This window comes from the organism of the source record quoted next, unplaced genomic scaffold, assembly GCF_019419815.1.
Source record: "Pyrus x bretschneideri cultivar Hongxiangsu unplaced genomic scaffold, Pyrus_bretschneideri_v1 Contig33, whole genome shotgun sequence".
In the NCBI taxonomy this organism is placed as follows: Eukaryota; Viridiplantae; Streptophyta; class Magnoliopsida; order Rosales; family Rosaceae; genus Pyrus; species Pyrus x bretschneideri.
In genome coordinates this window covers 2,572,716-2,582,125 of record NW_025999646.1, presented here as the reverse complement: position 1 = coordinate 2,582,125, position 9,410 = coordinate 2,572,716, and the positions used below count along the sequence as shown (strand labels likewise).

Below are 9,410 nucleotides of genomic sequence, written 5' to 3'. Positions count from 1 at the left end.
ATACAGTGCTAAAGGTACTTGATACTTTGTACCGTGATCGAGATTAAGCAAGGTTCTCCGTACTGGAACTCAATAGCAGCCCACAAGCCACAAGGCCTCCGTTTCGGATTTCAGTTGCGTTCTTGCAAACCCTAAATTTTACACACACTTTTCGAGTGAAACCCAAAGAAAAAGAGTAAGTAATTTGTAGTTTTTATTCGATTTTTGTGAGTTTGTTAGTTATTTGTATTTCAGCTAAATGAATGTAATTATTACTATGATTTGTGGAGAAAGATAGTTGTTTGATTATGTGCTTGTGTTGTTCTTGGTGTTTCCAGATTTAAAAAAATAATAATAATAAAATAAAATTTAAGTATAAATAAAAAAACAAAACCGAACCAAACCTAAAGAGAATCGAAAAAACCGAATCACAAAAAATCAAGAGAAAAACTGAATTGAATTGAACATTAACTTGTGACCAATTAACCAACTAACAAAATCACTTGTTACAAATAACATCTTGTTGTTGCATCAAAATATATAAATGTTGACTAACGTGACTAACATTGATTGAACTTGGTAAAATGAAATGGTTGATCAATTGAAAAATGAAATTATTCAGGAATAACTATTGAATGGTAAGATTACGTATTGAATTCCTAGTAGCAAACACATAATAAAAAAGTGTGTGTTACTATTTCAGAAGAAATGAAACAAAAAATATGGTAAAGTTATGACAGTTATTGTCTAATGCTAGATGCAGAGGTACATAATAGATCAATATGAATATCAAGAGTTGTCCTGTAATGAAATCGGTTGTTGCTAATACTTTCTTCTCGGTTCCTTCTTTTACTTCTTCCATAACCCGAGCTCGGAAAATGAACAGATAAGAAGGCCCTATGGAAAATGTGTTCAAAAATTCAAAAAGAGTCTGACCATAACGAACGAGTTGATTATCTTCATGCATAAGGATATTAAATTACATAGTATAAAAGATTTTTCATCACAAACCTCCATTTTTTTTCTTTTCTATTCCGATTTCTAAATAATTATATGTTGATTTTTTACTTTTTCATATTAATGTTTGATTTTCAGTTTTCTTAGTTTTGACCAAAAACTAAAGTACTTGAAACTGAACCACTTATCATAAATACTTGATGAAAAAAATGAGGCATAGAGCCAAGTAATCTAGAACCTCTCTTTTGTTCATGAAGAAGAAAAATGTGGGAGTAGGATTATCTCCTCTCCTAATCTATTATCTATCTCTCCCTTCATCTCCTCTTATTTAAACTGTTACGATTACGCCACATTTACATCTTGTTTTGAAATTTTTATATAGAGAATAAGACCAAAAAAAAAAAAAAGTATGAGCGGAGGGGGATGGAAGGGGATAGTAATAGGAAGGGATAAAATCCTACTCAAAAAATGTGGTATATAAATAGATATAGACAGACTGATTGACGGTATGTTTCACAATGAATGGTCTCTTCGATCAGGTGATGATCATGCTGATAATTTTAAAGTTGTGGTCCTTTTTATGTTTGAGACTAGGATTCTCTCCCCTCCTCTTTCGATCCCCTTTCATTCTCTCTTTGTTCAATAGTTATTCCTGAATGTATTCATGAATAAGAAGTAGGATTCTCTTCCCTTTTTTTTCCCTCCCTTCAAACATAAAACTTAGTAAAATGAAATGTTTGAAGGAGGTGAAAGTTTGCTGTCCCGGGGACCTCGACAAGGAGCCCTTCCTGTTCTTGGAGCAGTGCCCTCATTTTGCTTTCGAGGGCACATGTTTCATTTCGTTTGTCAAATTTTATATTAGTGTGTGATATGGAACTTGAGTAGATCCCAACAATCTAATTATATGTTGCCGCGTGGATTAATCATTAGAAAACAAAAACAAAAGATCATCATCTTCATCTCCCCTAGGAGGAGCCTCTTAGTGTGAGGGACTTACTCGTAACTCTTCTCTTTACCGATTCGCCATATCCAAGGCGTAGAAAGTACTACCGTCACCAAAGCAATGCCTCGGATCGCTGCAATATTGATGTGTATCTACAAAAGCTCGATGTAATGGTTTAGAAACAACATTAATTAATTTTTAATTGAGTGGTCGTTGAATAAAATGTGACTATTTCAGATATTATTTATGATAAAAATACTAAAAATAATGAGAAGGTTAGTCTGAATATGTAAATTGACCTATAGTTTTGATACAAATTGATGGACAACAAAAGTTTGGATACAATTGGAGTGATTACTTCAATATTACTGCAAAGCTAAAAAGAAGAAAAAACAAAGTCGACAAAGAGCACCTCCAGCGCAGCGGAAGGCAAATTGCCTTTGCAATTGGAACCCTGGCCTTTGGACCGAATTTTGGTGCTCCAGCGGTGGAAAAAATGGCGAATGGGAGAAACGCAGGATCTCTATGGGCTGCCTTGCCAGTTGTTGCACGGCCTTGCGTCCTTTGAATCAACGATCGAAGAGATTTTCCAATGTGACCGATACACGGAGTGGTACACTACGTATTACTATACAAATGATACGATATGTGTGCTAAAAAGTTAATAACTTAAAAAATAAAATTTTCCATCACTTATATTAAAATACATAGTGTACCATTTGTGTTCTCGACACCTGGCATTCGTGTCGTGTTTCTCTTGTTCGTGTCGTTTTCGTATCATACCTAATAACTTAACGGATCATATCGTGTAATATCTGTTAAAGTAATACCAGTCTTCGTCGCGCAAAGGCCGTTTGCATGACGTTTTTGTGCGTCACGCAAGATTTTGGCGCCAAACCAAGAATGCTTTACCCTTTTTTTCCTAACTTTGCGCAACAAAGGCTGGCATAAAATAGCTTTGAGTGATGAATGCACACCTTCGTTGCGCAAAGTCAATGATTTTGTGGTATAACATAATATTTGTGGTATCCAGTTGTGTAAATATTTTAAATTGACGATCAAATTAGTTCATTGTATTCATATAGGATCAAGGAGTGTAGCTGTAAAAAAACATCAAAATCGAAGTTAAAACTATCGTTAAATCGCGATTTTTCGTTTCTAATCGTTAAAAAGTTTTGTCTCATTACTTAATTTATGAATGTTTGTTTTTTGCGATTTTTGGCGTATGCGATCTCAAAGTATATACAAACAAGTTTTTGACGGTTCGATCGTTGAAACTAATTTTGTAGAATGTATATCCCATCAAAACAATAAATTCACTAACACTTGAAGTTTATTTATACTTTCATTAAGTATAACATAAAGATTTTGTGGTATCCACCGGTGTAAATATTTTAAATTGAAGATCGAAATCATTCATTGTATTCATATAAGGTTAAGGAGTGTAGCTGTAAAAAATAATCAAAATCGGACTTAAAACTACCGTGAAATCGTGAGTTGTTTATAACCATCGAAAAGTTTTGTCCCGTTACTTGATCTCTGAATGTTTGTTTTTTGGGATTTTTGGCGTATGCGATCTCGAAATATATACAAACAAGTTTGACGGTTGGATTATTGAAATTAATTTCGTACAATGCGTTTCCCATCAAGTTTAATGGTGTATATATATTTACTAAGTAGATTTTAATTAATTTATTTATTTTGTATTCGTAAGCAAAAGGGGTAAAAAAAAAAACATTGCGCGACGCAAGTTTACCTACGTCGTGCAAAGTTTTTTTTTTGCCCTTTTGCTTTTCTTTTGGGGTTCTTGCATTGCCTTTTTCTTTTGTGGTATCCACTAACGTAAATATTTTAAAATGACGATCGAATTAATTCATTGTATTCATATAGAATCAAGGAGTGTAGCTGTAAAAAAAAAAAATCAAAATTAGAGTTAAAAGCACCGTTAAATCATGATTTTTCGTTTATAACCGTCGAAAATGTTTGTCCCGTTACTTGATATCTGAATGTTGGTTTTTTGCTATTTTTGACGTATGCGATCTCGAAGCATATATAAACAAGTTTGACGGTTTGATCGTTGAAACTAGTTTTGTATAATGCGTTTCCCATCAAACGATAGATTCACTAACATTTAGAGTTTATTTATATTTTCATTAAGTATAACATAAGATTTTGTGGTATCCACTTGTGTAAATATTTTAAATTAACGATCGAATTAGTTCATTGTATTTATATAGGATCTAAGAGCGTAGCTGTTAAAAATATCAAAATCGGAGTTAAAACTATCGTTAAATCGTGCTTTTTCGTTTATAACCGTCAAAAAATTTTGTCCCGTTACTTGATTTGTTTTTTGTGATTTTTGGCGTGTAAGATCTCGAAGTATATACAAACAAGTTCGACGGTTCGATCGTTGAAACTAGTTTCGTAGAATGCGTATCCCATCAAAACAATAGATTCACGAACAATTAGAGTTTATTTATACTTTCATTAAATATGACATAAGATTTTGCGGTATTCACTTGTGTAAATATTTTAAATTAACAATCAAATTAGTTCATTGTATTCATATAGGATCAAGGAGTGTAGCTGTAAAAAATAATCAAAATCAGAGTTAAAATAATTGTTAAATCTTGATTTTTGGTTTATAACTGTCGAAAAGTTTTGTCCTATGACTTTATCTCCGAATGTTTTTTTTTTGCGATTTTTGGCGTATGCGATCTCAAAGTATATACAAACAAGTTTAACGGTTCGATCGTTGAAACTAATTTCGTAGAATGCGTATCCCATCAAGTTAAATGGTATATATATTATTTATTAAGTAGCTTTAAAATTAGAGAGTTTTAACGAAAATCTCACAATACTGTTCACTTTAACGAAAAACCATATTTTTACATTAAAAAGTCAATCATGGTACTATTCACTTTACCCTTTATTTTGTCATTATCGTTAAAACTCAAAGTTTTCAAGTCATTTTCATTAGTTTTCCTTTAAATTTATTTACTTTGTACATATAACACTTAAGAAATTGAATGGCATGAATATTTATTAAATGACTTCAAATTTATTATTATAGTTCGAATTGGATTTTTGTTAAAAAAATATATTATTGTGAGTTTTACATAAAAAAATTGAATTTGAAAAGAATAAAGACACAATTTCAGTAAGTTTTTTTTTTTTAAATACGATTTGCACGACGCCACGATGAGTCGGTGCGCAAACTAACTTTGCAGTTGCACGACATCTGAATGTACACCAATGTTTTAAAATTTTTGGCGGTTTAATTGTAAAAAATACGCGCTTTCCTCGAATTTCCCAAATTTGGACAAAATGGAGGTGCAAGCCGTGCAATTGGAAAACAGTCGGTCTCTCTTCCCTCTCTCTCACTCGGTCTCTCTCTTTCTCTCTGTCACAAAATTGCAGAGGCCGAACGAAACCCTAAATACCAGGTAAGTCGTCCTCTCCTTCCATCTCCCCAAGCTCTCTCGCACGGCCTCTCACCAGTCACTGCTCACCAAGTCGCCAATCACCATCGTTTTCCCCCTCCAGTCGCGTCCTCCACCACCAAACTCCCATTCGCGTCGTCCTCCATCGGTTTTCTTTCTCTCACCATCGTCCTGCACCACTAGCTGCTAAGTGCTTACTTCGCCACTCCAATCTTAAGGTAAGACGATGTGTTGAATTTTTTTTTTTTTGGCATTTTATAAATTAGGGTTTTGGATTTTGAATTTACAGTTAGGGTTTTTCTTGATACATAATGTGATTCCGTAATCAATTACTCAAATTCTGTAATCAAGCTTTAATGCCTTAATTTGAAGATTTTGGTATTGTAATTAGATTTAATTTGGAAAATTAAATTAGAAATTGGGGGTTTTAGTGTTAAATCGAATTTTAGGGTGGTGGGTTGGTGTGCTATAGTTTTAAATCGAATTTTAGGGTGGTGGGCGGACTGTGTCTTATCATTGGATTGCATTGTAAGTGGAGGATAACAAATTTTTGGACTTTGGGATTCCTTATATTTTCTCCGATACTGTAAATACTAGAGACTGAATCTGTGATAGTACTGAATTCCTTCAATCAGATGATAACTTTGTGATTCCATTATCTTCTGTTATGAATTTAACTTTTCTTGCATGCAAACTTCAATTCCGGAGTTGGCAGCCTCACACCAATTCCAAAACAAATCCATACATAGATCAGATACTGAGATTTTGGAATATTCTGCATCGTAGAATTAGATGGTGTTGCCTACATGGTGATACTTAAAATGAATTTAATTTGTTAGTGTGCACGACTACTTATAATGTCCTTCTATTTATCACTTGATTATCTCAACCTTAGGTAATTAGTAATCAGTGACGAGAAAGTTATTATTTCTTTTAGATATAGCTCCTTGGCTTGATTATTATATTTGTCCAATTTTAATTTTGGAATTTTTTTTCAAGGAAATATAGGTTTTGGCCAACTGGTTTCCGTTGCTATAGCCTGCCTATATTTTCACTGTGTGTTGATTACCACGTGATTTCCATTCAAAATCAAGCTACCCAGAAAGATGTGTTCCAGTTGTTTGCTGAGAAGGTGAGAGACAATAAGGATTTAGTGTCTAGGTGGGCTGTTCTACAGGAGCCACATGTGGAATATTTCAGGGGAGCTAATCTCTTAATTGTTCTTGTACAATTAGCTTGCTGCCCTTGCAGTTGCAGGCTCTGCCCTTTAGTTTTTTCGTTTCATCTTGGGAACCACTTAAGGTGACTAAATCCGGCTTTTCTGTTTTAGTATATCTGCATTGCCTATGTACTCCTACTTTTTATGATCATACTACGCTTTTTATGTTTACTTTGGATTTGTGTACTGTTTACGTGTGGTGATATTATCATACCCTTTTGTACTTTTTACTTTAGATTGCAATGTTTTGATTTTATATTTATAAAACATTGAAAACTATGGAGGAAATGGGAGAACTTACTCTAAAGTGTTTTGAAATGTTCCTTTAGTAGGTTTACTTGTGTTTAAATCTTTTCTTTCTGTATGCTTTCTTCTCTTCATGTGTTTTCTAAGCACCACACACCACATCTGCTAAATGGTTTATTGTTATTTGCAGGACCAAGTATTTTCTGAGAACGATGCCTTCTCTGCATGGACTTTTGTAAAACGAAGGCCTCTCTGGCAAACACTTCTTTCATTTGTCTGGCCGGTGGTTACATTGGCAATATGCTTGTTTCCTGTATATCCGCATTGGTGCAAGCTACTAATACTCTACTCATGTCCCGGGGTCCTGCTACTTTTTTTTTTATCTACTAGTTTGAAAGTTCTGAACTTCTGGTCATTTGTTTTTAGTTTAAAATATTATTAGGAACTTTACATTCTCTTAAGTCTTATTGGTTTACAGTGATGTGGATATTAGAGTATAAATTATGTTCATACCACCCCTATTCAAAATGATCACTATTTTATTACACTTACTGCTGTGTTGGATATAGCGACAATTTTGCACATTAGTGATGTGGTGGACAGCAATGTGCCTTGCAATTGACATATCGAATTTCAGGGTATCAGAAGGTAGCTAAAGGGAAATTTAGTCTCTAGGCTCTTATTTTTACTCAAGTACTCAATTTCTCTCCCTCTTTCTGTCCCTATTCAATGTTGTCTCTGTAATTTCTTGAACCATTGGTTTTTAAATAATCTTGTATTGAAATATCATTTCTCTAATTAAACGGGTGTAGTTATTTTTTGAACATCATATTTAATTGGGTTAATGTGCATGAACTTTTCAAGCAATTTATTAGTGAATTTTGTAAATATTGTGAAGTTCTGGATGTATTTTGTAAGGGGTGTTGATTTGGATGAAGGGGTAGGGCAATTGTGAGTAAGTTTGCGTAGCTTGGAGATCCTGAGTATAATCCGCCTGTCCAAAAGGGCGAACTCCTATAAGTTTTTTACTTGAATCACTTGTATGAGGACTTAGCGTTATAAATCTTTGTTTGTAGTGACATTTATTTGTTTTGCTTTGTGGGATTCAGACACAAAGTAGGGCTTGAATACACCAGTTAAGGCTTTGTAGAAGTTGAATGGTTGTGCAAGCTGTTCTAATTTCTGTTTTAGATATATTTCATATCATCTGATTTTGTTTCAAGTTTTAAATGTGTTTATGGGTTTGCATGATGCATGCATTATCTGTATATCTTTCTTTAGCTACATGCTTGCTTGAGAGTTATTAGAGGATGAGTTTTGTCTCGTATTTGCAATGCGCCTATGTTGTAAGATACACTTTTAGGATTAATAATTGGATTAAGGTAGATTTCCAATATATAAATCATGTACCAATTGCCAACTATGACGACCTCTTATCCTTTTGAACATTCTCTCTACCTTAGCTAGCTAGCTATGAACTTGATGATATTGTAATGATGTCAATCAATTTAATCATTGAATTACTACTTTTATTTCAAATTATAGCTGCAAGCCAATCTTATCTTCTATGTACTTAAGCTTTCAATTTGCTTTGAGAACTATTAAATGTAATGAACTATGGTATTGCCTTTGTTCCCTTAATCTGTATATTGCCTTTGTTTCATGTATCTTCTCTGCAACCTATTGGAGTCTAAGTAAGAAATGGCTCAATTATTATGTTTTATCACATGACAACTCATATTTAGAACAAAGAGGGTGTGGTTTTGGTGTAGTGATATTTGTATCATAATTAAACTTGTGGTTGTGTGGTTTTGGTGTAGTAAGATATGAGGAGTGATGAAGGAGCTACATAAACTGTAGCGAGTTGCATGAAGTACTGAGATACATGAAGGAGCTATATGGAGTGATGAAAAAGCTATATGAAGGAGTGATGAAGTAGCTTCATACACTATATGTACAAAAGGGAAGATGCTTTTATCTGCACGTCTTCGAAAGAATTCAAGTTTGTATTTTGGAGTTTGAGGATGTGTGTTAATATATTCAAACATATTTCTTAGGTTTGTAATGAATGTATTGGCTTTACCAAATCGATCTTATATGCATTTGTTTTTATTAATGATAATGCAAAATATTCTTTAAACAATGCTTAGTGGAAATTTTACCAAAAAACATATATTTCTTGCCTCAATTTTCATTGGTTTATTAATTATTGTTTATAATTTAATTACAATATTTATTAAAAATTAAATAAAAAAATATTTAAGCCAAAAAAAAAAAAAAAAGGGTTTGTGTGACGAAGGTTCATTGGGCTAATTTTTGTGCGACGTTTTTTGACTTTACCTGACGAATGAGTTGCATTATGCAAAGTGTTTTTTATACTAGTGCTAGTAAATTAAAATGAGAGCATCAATTAAAAAAGTATGATTTTTTTTTTTTGGGCAAATAAGAACTTTGCTTCTTGAGCAGTAGCGTGTGCTCTTGGGACCAGTCTATTTATACAAATTACAATTGGTAATGTTATGTAAACTAAATTTGCAAATCAAATGATGTGTTACTGATAAGCACATTAATCAACACTTAAATAATAATTCAATCATCAACAAACACATTATTTGGTGTAGAA

General features: G+C 33.1%; 1 long non-coding RNA gene and 1 pseudogene across 5 annotated transcripts; one reads left to right on the top strand and one right to left on the bottom strand.

The window, feature by feature from the left end:
* Positions 1–417: 417 nt before the first annotated feature.
* Positions 418–996, bottom strand: LOC125480445 (annotated as a pseudogene).
* A 4,175-nt stretch (positions 997–5,171) lies between these two features.
* Positions 5,172–8,903, top strand: LOC125480495. Of its 5 annotated transcripts, none has more exons than XR_007260854.1 (4): positions 5,176–5,540; positions 6,331–6,624; positions 6,978–7,480; positions 8,612–8,903. It is a non-coding gene; the product is annotated as an uncharacterized LOC125480495 (long non-coding RNA). The 5 variants fall into 5 exon arrangements; XR_007260853.1 differs by having other exon boundaries at positions 8,608–8,903; XR_007260851.1 differs by having other exon boundaries at positions 5,178–5,540; positions 6,978–7,435; positions 8,608–8,903.
* The last annotated feature ends 507 nt before the right edge of the window (positions 8,904–9,410 follow it).